This window comes from Dendrobates tinctorius, unplaced genomic scaffold (genome assembly GCF_039654945.1).
Source record: "Dendrobates tinctorius isolate UK_male_01 unplaced genomic scaffold, ASM3965494v1 ptg000004l, whole genome shotgun sequence".
Classification (NCBI taxonomy): domain Eukaryota; kingdom Metazoa; phylum Chordata; class Amphibia; order Anura; family Dendrobatidae; genus Dendrobates; species Dendrobates tinctorius.
The window spans coordinates 23282304-23302411 of NW_027361672.1; the positions used below are offsets into that span (position 1 = coordinate 23282304).

Genomic DNA, 20108 nt, shown 5'->3' on the forward strand with positions numbered 1-20108 from the left:
GCCGACCTCAGTGACCTGGGTCCGCTGGCACCAGAAAGAGACATTGATGGAAAGCCTGACTCTCTCCATAAGAAAGAAGGATTAGTACGGAATGTGAGGAGAGGAGGACTAAGGACTAGGGTTAGAGCAGAACTCTTCCCAAGTTCACAGCGCATGGCCGGGGTCCGGTCCCTGAGGTTGTATGGTTACTAATGGTCCTGCAGCAGACATCGGAGGAATAGAAGTTGTCACCACTTTATTCCCACACAAGATTTGGGGGCACAACAGCAACGTGTGTGAGCCGGGACTTAGTAGCAAGGAGTCCCCAAAGCAGGCTACAGCTGTCTGCTGTACAAGTAGAATTCATAGGAACATCTGACAGGAGGAACTCCAGTGTAACTCAGTACTGAGAGTACTTCACTATAGGCGCAAAAGGGAGACGTTCAGAAAAGGCACTTATGTTGGTGGAGTGTTGGAACGGAGTACTTCATCTTGCCTGGAGGTTGGCTGGGCCCCTGACCTGGAGGACACGGCACGGATGCGGGCACCTGTATGCGCAACAGACTGTGAGTAAAGCTTTTGAGCTACATGTCCTCCGCTTATTCCTGCCCAACCCCAGTCAGCACCGCTACATCTTTGTGCTTAACACCGCACTATTGCACTCTCCTCCTTATCTCTCCATCTACACTGCCCTGGGACTACAGCCCTGCCTGTGGAGGGCTACAACATCATTGCTGCAACACCATCTGTCCCAGAGGATCTGTCTGCAGCGTTGGCTTAACATCTTCATTGCCGAACACCACAGGTGGCGTCACAAATCATTCACTAATAACCTTTTTCCCCTTTTTACAATGGATGCCCAGGGCCACGGACAGGGTCACAGCTACCGTGACATCTCCCATTGAAATCCACCGGGCCCGGCTCTGAGTACCCCACTGCCCTGGGTGAGGGTGACCGATCCACTCTTAACCCCTTCATGACCGGTCACATTTTTTGGGGGTTGGGGGGGTTTCCTTTATTACAGGAATCATCATTTTTCTTTTTCTTTTTGTATAGCCTAATGAGGGCTTGTATTTTTGTGGAACGACATATAGTTTTGAATGACACCTTTCAGTTTACTTTATAATGTACTAGGAAAAAAATTCCAAATGGGGTACAGTTGTGGAAAAAGCTGTAATTCTGCCATTTTTTTTCTGTTTTTCTTTTTATGGCATTTGGGTCGCCCTCCCAGGGCCGTGGGGTACTCGGTACCAGGCCGGTGTCAGCGGGATGTGTCACAGCAGCGGGGACCCGGTCCGTGGCCCTGGGCGCCCAAGTAATGGGGGAATTGAAATGGTGGAATGTAGTTGATTAAATGAATAGTTCGTGACGCCACCTGTGGTAATCGGAACGTGAGATGTTAAGCCGACGCTGCATGCAGATCCTCTGGGGCTGGTGGTGTGTTGCAGCCAAGATGGTGAAGCTCCCCCCAGGTGGAGCTGTAGTCCCAGGGCAGTGTAGATGTACGGGTAGAGGCGAGGCGCAGGCAGTGTAGAAGCGGGTACCCCGATGTAGCGGCGCCGGGTGTGTTGGTGCAGGAATAAATGGAGGACACTGGGGCTTGTAGTTCCAAAGCTTTACTCACAGTCTGTAGTACACACAGGTGCCTGCCTCCGTGCCATGTCCTCCGGGTCAGGGACTCAGTCAACCTCCAGATCAGATGGAACGCTCCCTTCCAACACTCCGCCAACATGTGCCTTTCTGAACGTCTCCTCTTATAGCGCCTTTGGTGTGAAGTACTCCTAGTACTGAGTTACACTGGAGTTCCTCCTGACAGATGTTCCCAAGAACAATACTTGTACGGCAGACAGCTCTAGCCTGCTTCGGGGACTCCTCACTCCTGAGTCCCGGCTCACTATCCAAGTTGCTGTTGTGCCCCCAAGTCTTAGATGGGAGTAATGCATTTACAGCTCACTACTCCACTGGAGTCTGCTGTAAGACCATTAGTATCCATACAGCCTCGGTGACCGGGCCCCGGCCTTGCGCTTAGAATTTCTAGTCCTCTGTTCCCTTTTACTCCTACGTTCCGTACTCGTCTTTCCTTCTTATGGAAGATCAGGTTTCAGTTCAATGTCTTTCTCTTTCTTTCCTTTCCTGTGCCAGCAGACCCAGGTCACTGAGGTCTGCTGCAGCACCTCCTTCCTCCATCCCTCTCTCAGGGATCTTCTTTCCTCACTCCTCTGAGTGGGTTCCTCTCCCAGCACATTTCGTGTTCCAAGCAGGGAGCTACCAAAGGTGCTCTGCTACACTCCAAGCAGGGAGCTGCAATGTGGCTTTGCTGAACTACTCTGTTGTGTGGGGTGCGAGTGTTGGAGCGCGGCCAGGAGCCTCCAACTTACCTGGATGGTGGGGCACCACACCTCAGGAGGAGGTGCAGTACCTCTGTAGCAGCTGAGCCTCAGGGGTGCCACATTACCCCCCCGTTAAACTCAGCACGTCCGTGGGCTGCAAGGCAAACAAAGTTGAAAACACAGGAACAAACAAAATTTTTGTAATCCTAAACAAAGATTTCTTATACTAAACTTCCCAATGTGGGAGGCACTCATTCTTGAACATTGCTAGCAATTCTTAATTAACTATCTAAAATCTTAAGTCAAAAGTGCAATTTTTAATACAATACATAATTCAAAGTGCTATTGTCTGTTACTCACTATCACTTCAGTATTCTTCATCAACACATTTCTTTCCATCTTTAGTGCACATTTTCTACTTTCTTTTAACTCTGAGTGACAACCGTGGTGCCTGGTTCATCACCTACATTTCCAATTCTTTATTCAAATCTCTCTGTCAAAACATTCCTCATTCTATATAAAAGCCATTTCCTAGTTACCAATACTCTCATAAGACACATCATTATCAAATACTTCACATTAAAACTTTCAACAATTCATGTAAGCGCTGGACACGGCTCCCAGCCGGGATCTCTTGCAGTGTCCTTTGATTGGAGTCATACTCCAGATGAGGTAGACCTTATCTTCGAAAAGTGTCTATGTAAATCCAAGAGAGGGCACCTAAAGAGGTGCAACTATTTACAATGGCAGTTCTGGACCATTCAGCGTTCATGATCTCCTTAGTTCAAGTATAAAGGCTGCCAACAAAACTGGGCAACTCTTGGAAAATAAACTAGGACATGATAACCAAAAATAGGAAAACTGGTGCAAAAAATAGAAAACAATGGCACAACTGTGCAAATACCCTCCTGGGTAACGAGATTTACTAATGGTTGTTGTTTCCTCCTGGGGTTTCTGGACTGGAACCGCTACCAGATGTGATGCTTTGGGTATCTTCATCTTGTTGCTGGTGGCTTGCTAAGTGCATGTACTCTGCCTCCCACAGGGAGAGATAAGGACTCGTCGGGGTAATTGAAAGGGCCATGGAAATGTCAACTGTTTGCGGTCTATCATATAGACCCCTCAAATTGTCTCCTCACTCTCCTCCACTCAACTGCACTGCAACTCAACTGAACTCTCCTCCTAAACCTTCCAGCTCTTTTATGTATTCTAACTCCACCCGCCTCCCAGCACGTTTTGTGTTCCAAGCAGGGAGCCACCAAAGGTGCTCTGCTACACTCCAAGCAGGGAGCCGCAATGTGGCTTTGCTGAACTACTGTGTTGTGTGGAATGCAAGTGTTGGAGCATGGTCAGGAGCCTCCAACTTACCTGGATGGTGGGGTACCACACCTCAGGAGGAGGTGCAGTACCTCTGACAACTGAACCCTCAGGGGCACCACACATTCATTGTGTGGAAAAAAAAAAGATCTGACAATATGATTCTCTTTGTCAGTAACATTAACCCCTTACCTACAATGGACGTAATATTCCGTCCATGTGACCCTGGACCTAATCCCCATGGATGGAATATTACGTCATAGCGATCAGCGGCGCCCACGTGGGGAGCGCCGCTGATCGCGGCTGGGTGTCAGCTGATTATCACAGCTGACACCTGGCACAATGTGTCAGGGGCGGTCACGGTGTACCGGGGGTTAAAGGGAAGCATTGGCAGGGAGGGGGCTCCCTCCGTGCTTCCCTGAGCCCCCCCAGCAGTGCAATGTGCAGCGCTGCTGCGGGGGGGCTCTTTCCCTGCAGACCCCCGAATCCAAGATGGCGACGGGGACCTTCGGGGGCCTGCAGGGAGCTGGCTTCCTCAGTGCCTGCAAAGCGCAGGCATGAGGAAAGCCTGTGCAGTGCCTGTGACAGATCGCTGATCTGTCACAGTGATCTGTGATGTGACAGATCAGCGATCTGTCACAGAACAGTGATGTCCCACCTGGGACAATGTAATAAAGTTAAAAAAAAAAAAAAAAAGTGTAAAAATAATTAAAAAAAAAAAAAAAAAAAAAAATCGCTAAATAAATTAAAAAAAAATATATATATATTCCCAAATAAATTCATTTTTTGGAAATAAAAAAAAACAACAAAAGTACACATATTTGGTATCGCCGCGTCCGTAACGACCCACCCTATAAAACTGTCCCATTACTTAACCCCTTTAGCGAACCCCTTAAAAAATAAAAATAAAAAACGAAGCAAAACATAATGATTTATTATCATACCGCCGAACAAAAAGTGCAATAACGAGCGATCAAAAAGACATATATAAATATCCATGGTACCGCTGAAAACGTCATCTTGTCCTGCAAAAAACGAGCTGCCATACAGCGTCATCAGCAAAAAAATAAAAAAGTTATAGCTCGCAGAATAAAGCGATGCAAAAATAATTATTTTTTATATGAAATTGTTTTCATTTCATAAAAGCACCGAAACATAAAAAAAGACCTAAATGAGGTATCGCTGTTACCATACTGACCTGAAGAATAAAAGCGCTTTATCAATTTTACCACATGCGGAACAGTGTAAACGCACCCCCCAAAAGAAATTCATGAAACGCTGGTTTTTGTTCATTCTGCGTCCCAAAAATCGGAATAAAAAGCGATCAAAAGATGTCACGTGCCCGAAAATGGTACCAATAAAAACGTCAACTCGTCCCGCAAAAAATAAGACTCGGTGGGTCAAAATATGGAAAAATTATAGCTCTCAATATGTGGTGATGCAAAAACTATTTTTACAATAAAAAGCGTCTTTTTGCGGGCGACAGCTGCCAAACATAAAAACCGCCATAAATAGTAAATCAAACCCCCCGTTATCACCCCCTTAGTTAGGGAAAAATATTAAAATTAAAAGAAAATATATTTATTTCCATTTTCCCATTAGGGTTAGGGCTAGGGTTAGAGTTAGGGCTGAGGTTAGGGTTGGAGTTATAATTGGGGGGTTTCCACTGTTTGGGCACATCAGGGCTCTCCAAATGCAGCATGGCGTCTGATTTAATTTCCAGCCAATTCTGCGTTGAAAAAGTCAAATGGTGCTCCTTCCCTTCCAAGCTCTGCCGTGCGCCCAAACAGTGGTTTACTCCCACATATGGGGTATCAGCCTACTCAGGACAAATTGCAAAACAACTTTTGGGGTCCAATTTCTCTTGTTACCTTTAGGAAAATAAAAAATTGGGGGCAAAAATATAATTTTTGTGGAAAAAAATGATTTTTTTATTTTCACGCCCGGGCGTTATAAACTTCTGTGAAGCACTTGGGGGTTCAAAGTGCTCACCACATATCTAGATAAGTTCCGTGGGGGGGGTCTAGTTTCCAAAATGGGGTCACTTGTGGAGAGTTTCAATAGTTTAGGTACATCAGGGGCTCTCCAAACGCACATGACACCCGCAGACCAATCCATCAAAGTCTGCATTCCAAAACGTCACTACTTCCCTTCCGAGCCTTGACGTGTGCCCATACAGTAGTTTTCTCCCATATATGGGGTATCAGCGTACTCAGGACAAATTGGACAACAACTTTTGGGGTCCAATTTCTCCTGTTACCCTTGGGAAAATAAAAAAATGTTGACTCAAAGATCATGTTTGTGGAAAAAATACGATTTTTTTTATTTCCACGCCCGGGCGTTATAAACTTCTGTGAAGCACTGGGGGATTCAAAGTGCTCACCACACATCTAGATAAGTTTCTTGGGGGGTCTAGTTTCCAAAATGGTGTCATTTGTGGGGAGGTTTTCACTGTTTTGGTACATCAGGGGCTTTCAAAACGTGACATGGTGTCTGATCTCAATTCCAGCCAAAAACGTCAAATGGTGCTGCTTCCCTTCCGAGCTCTGCCATGCACGCAAATAGTGGTTTACCCCCACATATGGGGTATCAGCGTACACAGGACAAATTGCACAATAAATTTTAGGGTACGGATACCCTTGGAAAAATAAGAATTGAGGGTGAAAAGATCGTTTTTGTGGAAAAAATATGATTTTTTTAATTGTACGCTGTACGTTATAAACTTCTGTGAAGCCCTTGGGGGTTCAAAGTTCTCACCACACATCTAGATAAGTTCCTTGGGGTGTCTAGTTTCCCAAATGGTGTCATTTGTGGGGGTTTCCACTGTTTTGGTACATTAGGGGTTTTCCAATCGCGACATGGTGTCCGATCTCAATTCCAGCCAAAGAAGTCAAATGGCGCTGCTTCCCTTCTGAGCTCTGCCATGTGCCCAAATAGTCATTTACACCCACATATGGGGTATCAGCGTACTCAGGAAAAATTGTTGAATAGCTTTTAGGGTCCTGTTACCCTTGGGAAAATAAAAATTGGGGGTGAAAAGATCATTTTTGTGGAAAAAATATGATTTTTTAATTGTACCGCTGTGCGTTATAAACTTCTGTGAAGCCCTTGTGCGTTCAAAGGTCTCACCACACATCTAGATAAGTTCCTTGGGGGGTCTAGTTTCCAAAATGGGGTCACTTGTGGGGGGTTTCCACTGTTTAGGTACATCAGGGGCTCTCCAAACGTGACATGGCGTCCGATCTGAATTCCAGCCTATTTTGCATTGAAAAAGTCAAACGGCGCTCCTTCCCTTCTGAGCTCTGTCATGCGCCGAAACAGTGGTTCCCCCCACATATCAGGTATCTGCGTACTCAGGACAAATTGCACAATAACTTTTGCAGTCCAATTTCTCCTTTTACCCTTGGTAAAATAAAAAAAAATTGAATCTGAAGTATTTTTTTGTGAAAAAAAGTTAAATGTTCATTTTTTTTAAATATTCAGAAAAATTCCTGTGACACACCTGAAGGGTTAATATTCTTCTTGAATGTGGTTTTGAGCACCTTAAGGGGTGCAGTTTTTAGAATGGTGTCACTTTTGGGTATTTTCTATCATATAGACCCCTCAAAGTGGCTTCAAATGTGATGTGGTCCGTAAAAATAAAATGGTGTTGCAAAAATGAGAAATCGCTGGTCAACTTTTAATCCTTATAACTTCCTAACAAAAAAAAATTTTGGTTCCAAAATGCTGATGTAAAGTAAACATGTGGGAAATGTTATTTATTAAGTTTTTTGTGTGCCGTATCTCTGTGATTTAAGGGCATAAAAATTCAAAGTTGGAAAATTGCGAAATTTTAAAATTTTTTGCTAAATTTCCATTTTTTTCACAAATGAACGCAAGTTATTTTAATGAAATTTTACCACTAACATTAAGTACAATATGTCACGAGAAAACAATGTCAGAATCACTGGGATCCATGGAAGCGTTTCTGAGTTATTACCTCATAAAGGGACAGTGGTCAGAATTGTAAAAATTGGCCCGGGAGTTAACGTGCAAACCACCCTTGGTAATGAAGGGGTTAAGGAGATACCAAAGTTGTTTGGCGCAAAAAGGGTACAAAAAAAATTAGTTTATCTCATTGTTTCATGAGAAATTTTAATGCTGCATTCCTACAATGAGTTTTGGCGAGTTGTTTTTTGCTGCATATTTAAAAAAAAAAAAAAAATAGATAAAATAAAAATAGAAGTATCTGTTTTACTTAATGGGTGCAGAAAATCACATTGCCGGTTATCCAGTTCTGACGAAACCAGTTGTTATGAAAAACTTTCATGTAATGTACTGTATATCGGAGCCGTTAGTGTTTGGTTTCCGTTTAGTGTTTTTTTTTTTTTTTTTTGTGGAAAGTAAAGGGAACCTGTCAGCCGATTAATGCTGCCTAAAAAGCGGGCAGCATATAGCAGCACCTGGCAGCACTATTGCACACAGGTATATTATTCTCTGAAAATATAGTTTTAAGATGTAAAGTAGTCTTGTCTCTGGCTGGCTATGGTCCCGGCCGGCTGCAGGTGACTGACAAGTTTCTCCCATCTATCAATTTGGGAAGATCATAGAACTATACACCAAAGAGTTATAGAGCACAAAATTCCTAACTGCAATAGAGCAGGCAGGCTCTGATTCAGGCTGCTCGTGATTGGGGCAGCATGAATGAGCTGACAGGTTCCCTTTAAGTATTGCACAGTGCCTCTTCAAATCAATGGATTGTCAGTTTAATGAAAAAATGACGTCCTCCAGAGCTAGAGATGCTTTTTGTAACTGCTACACTCTGGTCAAAAAGTGGCGCATTATTTTTAACATATGAGCCTACAGTTGACTGTGTTTATACAGTGGAGTGGCATCAGCAGAAACTTCCGATGGAGGTATACATGGGGAAATTTCTCTGCTAACCTCCAATGGAAGGCTTTATGATGTGAAAGGAGCATAAACACAGAGTGGCGTTCAAGAATGGACTTTTATTTAAATTATTCATGCACATGGGCAGATTGGGACAGTAATAAATGACATCCAGGTCCCTTCTATTCAGATAAGGAAAGGCTTATCCAGAACCCAGCAAGGAATCTGGTCCTGCCCGTGGCTCAATATACACAGCTCATGCATAGAAAGGTAAAAGTGCCATGTGTATGACCTCAAGTGTAAGGACTACACACAGACTTATTGTAGTAAAGCTCCTCAGATTTCAACACTTGTGATCTGCACTATATGAACACAGCGTTAGGCTATGTTGACACTGCATTCATTATGGAAAATTCATCATATGCACCAAGTAATGCCCGTATTGTCAACACTGAAGGTGTGTTATTCTGGCAGCCTGCTAGACTTACATAAACAGCCAGGTACATATAATGCACAGTATTATATTATGTATTTTACCATGCAATGCTGTTGCATATGTCAGAGACTAAGGCAGTAGTAATCAACACTAACCATAGCAAACAACTGAGGCATGTTTTTTAGGATACTTGGACATGTGGTAGCACTTAAGGCCCCGTCTCACTAAGCAATCTCGGTAGCGAGATCGCTGCTGAGTCACAACTTTTGTGATGTAACAGCGATCTCACCAGCGATCAGCGAGCGGCCCCCCTGCCGGTATCGCTGATCGCTGCAAGAAACCTCTGGACATTTCTTTGGTCGCTGGTCTCCCGCTGGCCAGCACGCATCGCTGTGTGTGACAGCGGGAGACCAGCGATCAGGTGTAAAAAAATAAAAAATATAGTTATTCTCACCTTCCGATGTCCCGTTCAGCCATCCTGCCTCTCCACGCTCCGGTCCCAGTGATCCATTGCATGAATGACCACGAGACTTTGTTATCCCGCGAGACCGTGACATCTCGCGGTCATTCGTGCAAAGGATCACTGGGACCAGAGCGTGGAGAGAGGCGGGATGGCTAAACGGGACGTTGGAAGGTGAGAATAACTATATTTTTTATTTTGATACTATTTTCTACAGCGATAGCAAGCGATACCGGGCGCTCGGCATCGCTGTGCTGATCGCTGGTGAAGCTGTCTGTGTGACTGCTCACCAGCGATCACATAGCGACTTACTAGCGATAATGACACCTTGATATCGGTGTTGGGATCGCTGGTGAGTCGCTTAGTGTGACGGGGCCTTTAATGTAAAAATTGATCCTATCTGAGCTTACAGGTAGAGAATCAGACACCTGAGTTTGCGTTTACAGAACCACAAGGGAATGGAGCCAAGTTCTCGGACACAGAGCTCCACATCCTCTGTAAGGCCATAGAGTTAATGGGATTTCTGATCTCTGACAATTATGGCATATCTGTAAGGCTCACCTGTTGAGGTGGATCCTCTAAGCCTCAGGTCTGGGTAGGCATACGGACCCTGGGTATTGATGCAGGAGGGCATGTGGGAATCGAGGTCTTGGCACACTCTGAGATCTTGGGAACAGCAGGATGGATGGATATAGTGGAACCCAGCAGGGATTGAGGCAGGTTAAATCACGGTATGCACAGAAGGTGTAGTACATAAATGAAGACTTCTAGAGACTCAATACCAAGACACAGGGGTGTCCTAATGGGCTTTAAATAGGCATACGTAGATGATATCATTGATGCATGTCGGGAAACTTGTATAAAGGCCCCATCACATATAGCGAGATCGCTGCTGAGTCACAAGTTTTGTGACGCAACAGCGATCCCACCAGCGATATCGCTGTGTGTGACACGTATCAGCGACCGGCCCCCTGCCAGGTATCGCTGATCATGCTCAAAAGCTCTTGACTTTTTTTTGATCGCTGAGGTCCCGCTGCGTAGCATGCATCGTCATGCTTGACACCTACCCAATGACCTAGTTAGCGACTCAGAAGCGAGACAAAGGCGTGCATTTGCATTCCCTTTTCCACGCCCCCCTCAGCTCCGATTGGTGGTCACTACCGTGTCCTGATTGGCAGCCTTGCTTTTAAAAGAAGGTAATATAATAGCGCTTCAGTTCTTTGTTCCTGACCGGGTGCGTCCTTTGAAGATCCTAGTAGCGTTCACCAGCTGTGACTCCACATTATCTCATCTACTATTTCATCTATATTCAACGGTACACCTATACTCTGTGTTCACGGTAGGTATAGTTTGAGGTCTCAAATGCATTGCCATTTTACTTAATTTATAGTATTCTTACAATTCTCTATTATCATTGCTCTGGAGGGATGGAAGGAGTTGGTTGAGGGCTTGACTTCTATCTGTGTACATAGGCTCTTGAATGGGCAGCCATTTTAGGGTGTATCGAGTGCACACACCCAACAAACAGTATTCCGTTTCAAAAGTTTTTTTTTATTTTTTACTTTTTACAATGTTTCATGTATGCTCACTGTATGCTATTCTTCATTTCTTTTTTTACAGATGTCTTACAATAGTAAGTAATTTGTACGTGAGCTGATTGAGCTGTATCGGTCTCTGCCCTGCCTTTGGCAGATTAAATAGGCCGACTACAGCAATAGAATAAACAAAAGGGAGGCATATGAGAAAATGATTGCCCTCTTTTAAGCGGCGTAACCCCAGCGAGAAGGTGAATGAAAACCTTGTTCGGAAGAAGATCCAGGGTCTATGCACCGTGTACAAGAAGGAGCTCAACAAGGTGGAGAAGTCAAGGAAGTCTGGTGCCGGCACAGATGAGGTTTACGTGCCCTCGTTGTGGTACTATGACTTGCTTGGCTTCACCCATGACCAGGAGCTTCCTCGGAAAACAGTTTCTACGATGCGGCCAAACATGGAACAAGACCCTGAGATCCTGAATGATCCAGACTCCCATGTTGGAGATGTAAGTACCTTCCTTGTTCCCCTGGAAATAGCATTTTTACTTTGTATGTACATGCCATGGTTGAATTGAAAATAGTAACTATGGTTTTACCCGTTTAATTCTGAAGTTTACTAAAGTTATCTCTTCCAGTTCAGATAAGTATACTCCTTTACTATTTTCACCCCACTCAGTTCTCATAACGTAGACTCACATTTCATATCCTGTACAGCCATTGCCTCCCTTTACATTTCTCTCCAGTGCACATTTACCCATGCTGGTCTGTTTTTTGGGTGTGGCACTGAATGTTGTTAAATATTTATCGCATTTTGCTAAACCTTTTTTTTTTTTTTTTTTGGTTTTGTTCCCACAGCAAGGAAGTGATATCACAGATAGTGAACGGAGTATGGTGGAGGCTTGTGAGGGGTCAAGTCAAGACCCTACTCCCTCAACTTTATCTCGGCGGCAACCAAATTCCCATAAACGAAAGGGTACCTTGGTGCCATCACCAGATCTTGTGTGTTTGGCAAATCAAATTTTACTTCATCAGGCCAACACCGGCATGGACAGCTTTGCCAACTTTGCAGCGGATAGACTTGGTAAGCTGGATGCAAGACAAAGGAGCTACGCCGAAAGGATCATTTTTGAAACTTTAAGTCAAGCGGCGGCCGGTAATCTGGATGAAATGTCGACCGTAAAAAGTGGGATCGACCATGACCCTTGTTGTCCGCATTCATGGACCCAAATGCCTGAGCCACTACGGAGCACACCAGCGCGGAGGATTAGGCCACCACAAAACAAGCCCTTCACCCACCCCCCCCAGTATCCTTTGTTTTCTTCTTTCCTTTCCCAATTCTCTTCTCCGCCCAGGCGAGGATTTTCCGATGCAGACAACCAGTATGAAGATTTGTAGTAATTTTTTTCCCGTTTCTAAGCTTTATTTTTTTAAGTATTTGTCAATAAAATATTTAATTATACTATGTTTTTGTTAGATTGATATAAAAAATACGGAGAAAAAATTAGTTTACCATATACAATGAAAAACAAGTATTTATTAATACAAAAGTTTATCAATTACATAAATAGTAAAATGTACAATAAAATATATCATATCAATTAGTATGTATGGATACACATGATCCACAAGACTGATGGCCACAGACTATGAGCAGAGCATAATAGCAGGACAGAGCAAAAAATAACCTATGTCAAACCAATGGTGATAGAAAGAGTTAATGTAAACATCAGGCAGCTGATTCACTCAGTATCAGGTGGCTCATATAGCCAACCATGCAGTGCAATGGTATGCTGAACAAGTGCCCCTAAATCATAAACATCATCATGGTATCAACAATGAATATATATGTATACATATGCAAAGACCGCTACATGACTAAGTAAAGAATGAAGAGGTTAATTACCCATAGTGACTGCCCGTGCTGTGACCACGTTCCCCAACGCACGTTTCACTTGATATTTTGTCGCTTCCTCAGCTGCCTGATGTTTACATGTTGGGCCTCCACAGCCCTTAACAGCTGTGAATGTAGCTCCACAGCTTGGGTCACTTCTCCTGAGTGAACCCAGGAGCTCTTCATTACTTGGGATTCCTAGAGGGGGAAATGGTCAAACTTAAATTCTGTACATGCAACAAATTCAAAGGCACTTGTTTGTTAGTAATCACTTACGGTTTCTAGGTCCCTCCTGTTCTTCAGAGGATGATGGGCTGATGTTCCACCCGGATCCTCTTGCATCCTCCAGGTCATGTTGGGGCTCCGGCGACTCCTGCTGGGGCGTTGGGTCTTCAGGAGAGTCATCATTGTGAGCCGGGTCTGCAGGTGCATAATGAAATAAACCTTATTACCAACCATAGTAAATACATAATCAATATAAACACGGGGCTGTGTGGGACTGTGCAGATACTATGCGGGTCCGTGCTGGACTATACGGGGCTTTGTGGGATTGTGCAGGTACTATGTGGGTCTCTGCTGACCTTTGCAGGGACTATACGTGGCTTTGTGGGACTGTTCAGGCCTTTGCGTGACTCTGCTGGCCTTTGCAGGGACTTTTCAGGGACTATACGGGGCTTTGTGAGACTGTGCAGGTACTATGCGGGTCTGTGCTGGCCTTTGCAGGGACTTTTCAGGAACTATACGGGGCTTTGTGGGACTGTGCAGGTACTATGTTGTGCTCCACATGGAGCACAACAGAGGGCTACGGATCCAGGGGAAGGAAGAAGAGCAATATCCAAAGTATGTCTGATACTCTTAAGATGGGTGTGAGAACCAGAGGTGAGACTGTGTCCTGTCTCACCCTGCTGTGAATGGACAGGATGTCACACATGAACAAATCTAGAGTTGATTCTATGTGAATTTTAAAAACTGAGGATTAGCAGACTCATTTGTTTCATCAACATGTGGGGTCACTTATGTGGGACCAGTTATGCTGCTGTTGTAGCGTGCATGATGCCCTTAACAATACTACATTGTGCGACTCATTTGCTTATTCGGGGATTGCTGGGTGGGGTGCACAGGATACTGTATGCTACCTAGAGCCTAATGTCCATGGTTTCGCACTGGAGATAGAAAGGTAGCACTGTGGAGTGGTCAGAAAAAGAGAGCAGAACAGTGTAGGTCCCAATATCTGACATGCTTGTCAGGCTTTATTCACGACCTTGTGTTAATGCTTCACTTTGCAGGTGAAAACATAGCTCTACGACCGGACCAAATATTTTCCAATTTACCACTATTGCTGTGATCAAAGCCACCATTATTACGTTACTTTATTTTGTGAGAATGATTTTCTATGGGAAAGAGTTATGATTATAGCAAGATATGTCATTGGCGAAATGGGCAGTGGAGAAGCTTGAAGCAGATGATCAGGAGGCCTGAACATTTCACTTTCAGAAAAGTCTGAATATCAAACACTAAGAGGCAACAACATGATGCTGCGCTCTGTAGGGAAGAACGTGGACAAACAGAAGAAATGGCATGTTTAGGTAGGTTTTCTTTAGCACTACTTCTGAGCCCGTACTGTCCGAATGTATTTATTCCTGATAAAACGTTTCCTGCCGCATGATTAAAAGACACTTTCAATTCCTATGAAAGCTAAACTTTCACACATGTTGCAATGATGAGGTTGTGATTTGTACATAATTCTTAGTAAATAGCTACCTCTTATCTATTGTAGGAGTCCAAAAAGTCAAAGTAAGTTTTCATTAAAGCCAATGTGTAATAGTACTAAATACAGTCATATTTATTTGGAGTATAATTCTTATAACAATTAATTACAGGTTTAAAATGGCATCTCTCAATAGGATCAACCCCTGCAAGCCATATGGGCTTGTCGGTCATAGGAAGCTGGATAAAATGATACCTTGATATCTGCGATATGATGTCTTATTCCAGAGGAATCCACGTTTTTCTTATAAATAAATGACCTTTTCCAGACTATGGGGAAGGCACTGCTTGGATGATAACTCTGCCTCCAGAGATTACTTTAAATAGAAAGGTGCTATCAGTATTAAACATAAAGTGATTAAAAATGATTTCTCAACAACAAGGCATTTGATATGAGGCATACAGGTAGGACTTTTTTCAGTGTTCTCTAACCTGTATGCCCATATTAATAGTTTAGATAGATCAAATGTGGTGACAGATTCCCTTTAACCCCTTAGTGACAGAGCCAATTTGATACTTAATGACCAAGCCAATTTTTATAATTCTGACCACTTTCATTTAATGAGGTTATAGCTCTAGAATGCTTCAACAGATTCAACTGATTCTGAGACTGTTTTTTTGTGACATATTGTACTTCATGTTAGTGGTAAAATTTCTTCGATATAACTTGCATTTATTTAGGAAAAAATTGAAATTTGGCAAAAATTTTGAAAATTTTGCAATTTTCAAAATTTAAAATTTTTGTGCCCTTAAATCAGTTATGTTGCATAAAATAGTTAATAAATAACATTTCCCACATGTCTACTTTACATCAGCTCAACTTTGTAAACATATTTTTTTTTTAGGACATAATAAGGGTTAAAAGTTGATCAGCGATATCTCATTTTTCCAGCAAAATGTACAAAATCATTTTTTTAAGGACCACCTCACATTTGAAGTGAGTTTGAGGGGGGTCAATATGAGAGAAAATACCCAAAAGTAACACCATTCTAAAAACTGCACCCCTCAAGGTGCACAAAACCACATTCAAGAAGTTTATTAACCTTTCAGGTGCTTCTTGACAACTAAAGCAATGTGGAAGGAAAAATGAACATTTTTAGTTTTTTTTCCACAATAAATTTATTTTCAAACCAATTTTTTTTATTTTCACAAGGCTATCTGTAGAAAGTGGACCACAAAATTTGTTGTGCAGTTTCTCCTGAGTATGCTGATTGTGACGGAGTCAGCTTTCGCTGAGTCGTTTTCTTTAGAGTGGACCCTCTGGGTCGTGGAACCCACCCACCTAGGGCGAGCTAACCTTGTGAGGAACCACCCCCTATACAGGGAGTGTCAGGGGCAAGACCAAGGGGGTGAGCCACCACAACTGCTGGAACCAGACGGCCGGCTCAAGGAAGACACGAGTGTCTGACGACAAAGGACATGCAGGAAACAAGACAAGACATGAATTCAAGGTATCTTCATTAAGGCAAACGCAGGGTTACATCAGGTGCAAAACGTGATAACAGGGAAAACACAGCAAGGTGCGTGCGAGGGCACGCCAAGGTCCATGGCATGGTACGTGCTAGATGGCATGCCTAGGTCCAAGCAAGGCTCGATGGCATCGGATTCTGGACAGCTGGCAACGATCGACAGGATCAGGGCATCAGACTGCAGACATCAGCTCCGGACATCAGGCCGCAGTCGTCAGGCTAACGATCTCTGGCAGCGATCAGCAGGTTTCAGGCATCCGGCAGGCAAACCAGGGTTCAGGCACGGAGGCACGACAGATCTCCAGACATGGTGCGTGTTAGGGAACACGCCAAGTTCCAAGGCAAAGTTCCAGGCAGGGTGTGTGCTAGGGGCACACCAGGGTCCAGGGCAAGGTGCGTGTGTAGGGGACACGCCAGGGTTCAAAGTACGAGACACAGTGCGAGTGTAGGGGACACGCCAGGGTTCAAGGTCCAAAGTATGAGACATGGAGCATTATAAATATCTTGTGAATGACATCACATAAATTCACACATATAGGTGATTAGTGGATATACTGATGAAAGGACTATAACAAAGGATATCGCATATGTCATACCAAAGAACAAAGAAAAGCGACAAAAACCCAGATATATTGAAAAATAGAATATATATTTATTAAGATATACAGATAAAGGGAGAGGAGAGGTTACCCCTAGTGGCACAATTTGAAAGAAAGACGCACCACGAATCAAAATTATTACAGTATATAGCACATGGAATGTAGACAATATATTACATACAGGGTGAATTTTTATATTGTTGGAGCAATGAACTTTAAGCTAATCAACAGTCAAAATAAGCGCATATGATATATAGTAAACCTCATGTTATGCAATAAAGAGGTGACATATAATCACCTACCAGCACATGCGACTATCAGTAACAATTGGATAACCCCTAATATTGCACATACCCATAACTAAAGCCTATAGGAGAAATGTAAAAGCCACCACACCCAAAAATAGTAAAATGCACAGTAAATTACCTAGTATACAGGGGGAGGCAAAGGCTTGATCCGGGAGCGTCACCCCGACGCGCGTTTCGGCTGGGAGGCCTTTCTCAAGGGGCGTAACCATTGAAGCAGGCACCATAGACAACACTACATGACGCATGCGCAGACAGGACTATGAGATGGGCGGCGGCACGTCATGTGACACGCGACGTCAGCCAGTGACCGTCACTGTGTCAAGGGAATACTAATGAAAGCCTGTCAAAGCATAAAACCATCATTTATTGCATAACATGTGGCTTCATCGTATGACAAAAAGTAAATATATGAGGAAGAATATACGCATCATAATCACTGCAAGAGTTCCCGTGAGATGGCCATCTCCTCCTTGATAAAGCGGCGGGAGACATCGCGAAATGCGCGTCGGGGGTTTCACTGCCGGGCTCTCCTCTTCCTCCCCTCCCTGGTAAGTTACCTCACGGGAACTCTTGCAGTTCTGGGGATAATTGTTTTCATGGAGTACTCATGCCATGCCCCTAATGCATTTAGCACTTGTGCCTTATCTGGCCACTGATTTGTAGTGACTTGGCCTTTACATGTTTATAGGGCATTATGATATGAGATATCACATGTGTTATTCCACCAATGGTATTCTTACCGGATTGTTTCCATCTAGGGCAGGTTGAGGGGTTGTTTCATGGGACATATTGTCCACATCTATTTATGAGCACTCTATTGTTATGTTTTTGTATCATTGCTATTTAATAAAATTTGGATATTTTTATACATAAAAGTGATCACATGCTCTTATGTTTCTCCTGGTATTCATAGACATAGAATGTGCTGGAAAGCACCATAGGGCAGAGTAAGGCTGTGTGCACACGCTGCGGATTTTGCTGCGGTTCCGCAGCGGTTTTGGCCGCTGCGGACCCGCAGCAGTTTTTGCTGCGGTGTACAGTACCATGATTCCCTATGGGAATCAAAAACCGCAGTGCAGACGGTGCGGAATTTTCCGCGCGGATTATCTGCGGTTTTCAATCCGCAGAAAGAATTGACATGTCAATTCTTTCTGCGGATTCTCCTGCGGTTTGCCATCTCCTCCATTGAGGAGATGAAAAACCGCAGGGCAAAACCGCAGAGCAATCCGCAGGTAAAACCGCAGGTCTTTTGACCTGCGGTTTCACCTGCGGATTTTACAAAATCCGCGCGGATGAATCCGCACATAATCCGCAGCGTGTGCACACAGCCAAAGGAAAACCAGGCAAAGACAGGGAACATGGAAGTACTACAAGGCTCAGAATAGCAAAAGGCCTGACATGGCGAAACAGGCAAGGCAGAGAACATAGGAAGTACTGCAAGGCAAAGCATAGCAAGGACAAGACATGGCGAAAACAGGCAAAGGCAGAGAACATAGAAAGTACTACAAGGCACAGAATAGCAGAGAGAAAACATGGCACAAAAGACAACACAAGACATGGCACAAGACAAGATGCAGAATACAAGCACAGAGCGTGTGCAGAGACACAAAACAGGGCAGAGTGCAGGGGCACAGAATACAGGGAGCGACGCAGCAAACCAAGCAGCCATGCTGGGAAGCAACACAATACTCAGGCCCCGACCATGGGAAGGGGCGGTCTGATATAGGGCATTAGCACCTGCACTTCTGGGTCAGGACCAGGGGAGGACTTCCAGTTCAGATCCTCCAGGATCATATGGTCGCATCCTCCAAGACAATAGAGAGGACCATAGGAAAGGTCACATGGATCACAGAGAGGATAGCTGGATCAGACTGTGCTGGAACATAGGAAAGGTCACATGATCAGGGTCTCCAGGAACACAGAGAGGATTGCTGCAGGCAGAGCAGAGACGGCTGGTCACACAGCAACAAAGTGTAGCCATGAGATAAAAACACACATTCGCAGTGGCAATGGCAGGCAGCCATGAGATGAGGCGCGCGTGCACACTGCTTCCAGGGATCTTGCAGCATAAGACATAACGGGCATGATAGTTTAGTGTGCGTGCACAATGCTCCAAGGTTCATGCGGCATAACAGACAAGGCGGGCATGACACTGATACCCTGTATGTTGGGGAAAGCCACTGTTTGGGCACATGGCAGGGCTCAGAAGGGAGGGAGCACTGTTTGATATTTTGAATGCAAAATTGGCTGGAATCAATGGCGGGCGCCATGTCGCGTTTGGAGACCCCTGATGTACCTAAACAGTGGAAATCCCCCAATCCTTACTCAAACACTAACATAGCCCTAACTTCAACCCTAACCTCAACACACCCCTAACCCTAATCCCAACCTTAACCAAAACCCTTGCCACAACCCTAACCCCAACACAACCCTAACCCCAACACAACCCTAACCCTAGCTATAACCCCAACCCTAGCTATAACCCTAACCCCAACACAACCCTAACCCTAGCTATAACCCTAGCCCAACGCTAACACTATCCCCAACAGTAACCCTAGCCCAACCCTAACCCTAGCTATAACCCCAACTATAACCCTAACGCAAAAGTGAAATAAAAATATTTTTTTAATTTTATTTTTACCTAATTAAGAGGGTGATAAAGGGGGGTTTGATCTACTATTTTTTTTACAACTGTGAAAGGGTCTATCACAGTGATCAAAATGAACCAATAGGAGAAATCTCCTATTGTTGCAGAGTGCCGGCCGGCAGATCTTGGTGGCCGCACTGCGCATGCTTCCGCCATTTTTTTCCCAGAAGAAGAAGCCGAAGGGCCATGAGACACAGCCGGAGGGACCGGGGAACATCGCAGGCACCTGGGGGGCTCGGGCAACCCCATTTCTCTCTCCTCTGATGTCCTAGATCATATCAGAGAGAGAAATAAATGGGAAAACAGTGATCACAACACTGGGGGGGGTCAGTAAAAACCGACCTCAATCATGTTCTCCAGGATCTCATATTGACATGCTTTAGTACTACAGAGTGCAACTTTTACTTAGGGTTTTTTGTAGCAGAATGAACAAATAAAACCAATTCCTGGAATTTTATGCCCTTTTATGCAGTTCACTCTGTGGTAAATGATATGAAACAACTT

At 44.2% G+C, this 20108-nt stretch overlaps 2 long non-coding RNA genes across 4 annotated transcripts in view; one reads left to right on the plus strand and one right to left on the minus strand.

Annotated features, from left to right (window-relative positions):
• LOC141080849 (uncharacterized) overlaps positions 1-20108 on the plus strand; it is a 166251-nt gene that overhangs the window by 109379 nt on the left and 36764 nt on the right. The window lies entirely within an intron of this gene.
• The window catches only part of LOC141080828 (uncharacterized), a 47844-nt gene continuing 40173 nt past the window's right edge, over positions 12438-20108 (minus strand). For all 3 annotated transcript variants that reach the window (XR_012229133.1, XR_012229139.1, XR_012229145.1), the window contains 3 exons: positions 14778-14898; positions 13091-13234; positions 12438-13012 (listed from right to left, as the gene is read on the minus strand). This is a non-coding gene — a long non-coding RNA (uncharacterized lncRNA). The remainder of the gene's footprint in view (positions 13013-13090; positions 13235-14777; positions 14899-20108) is intronic.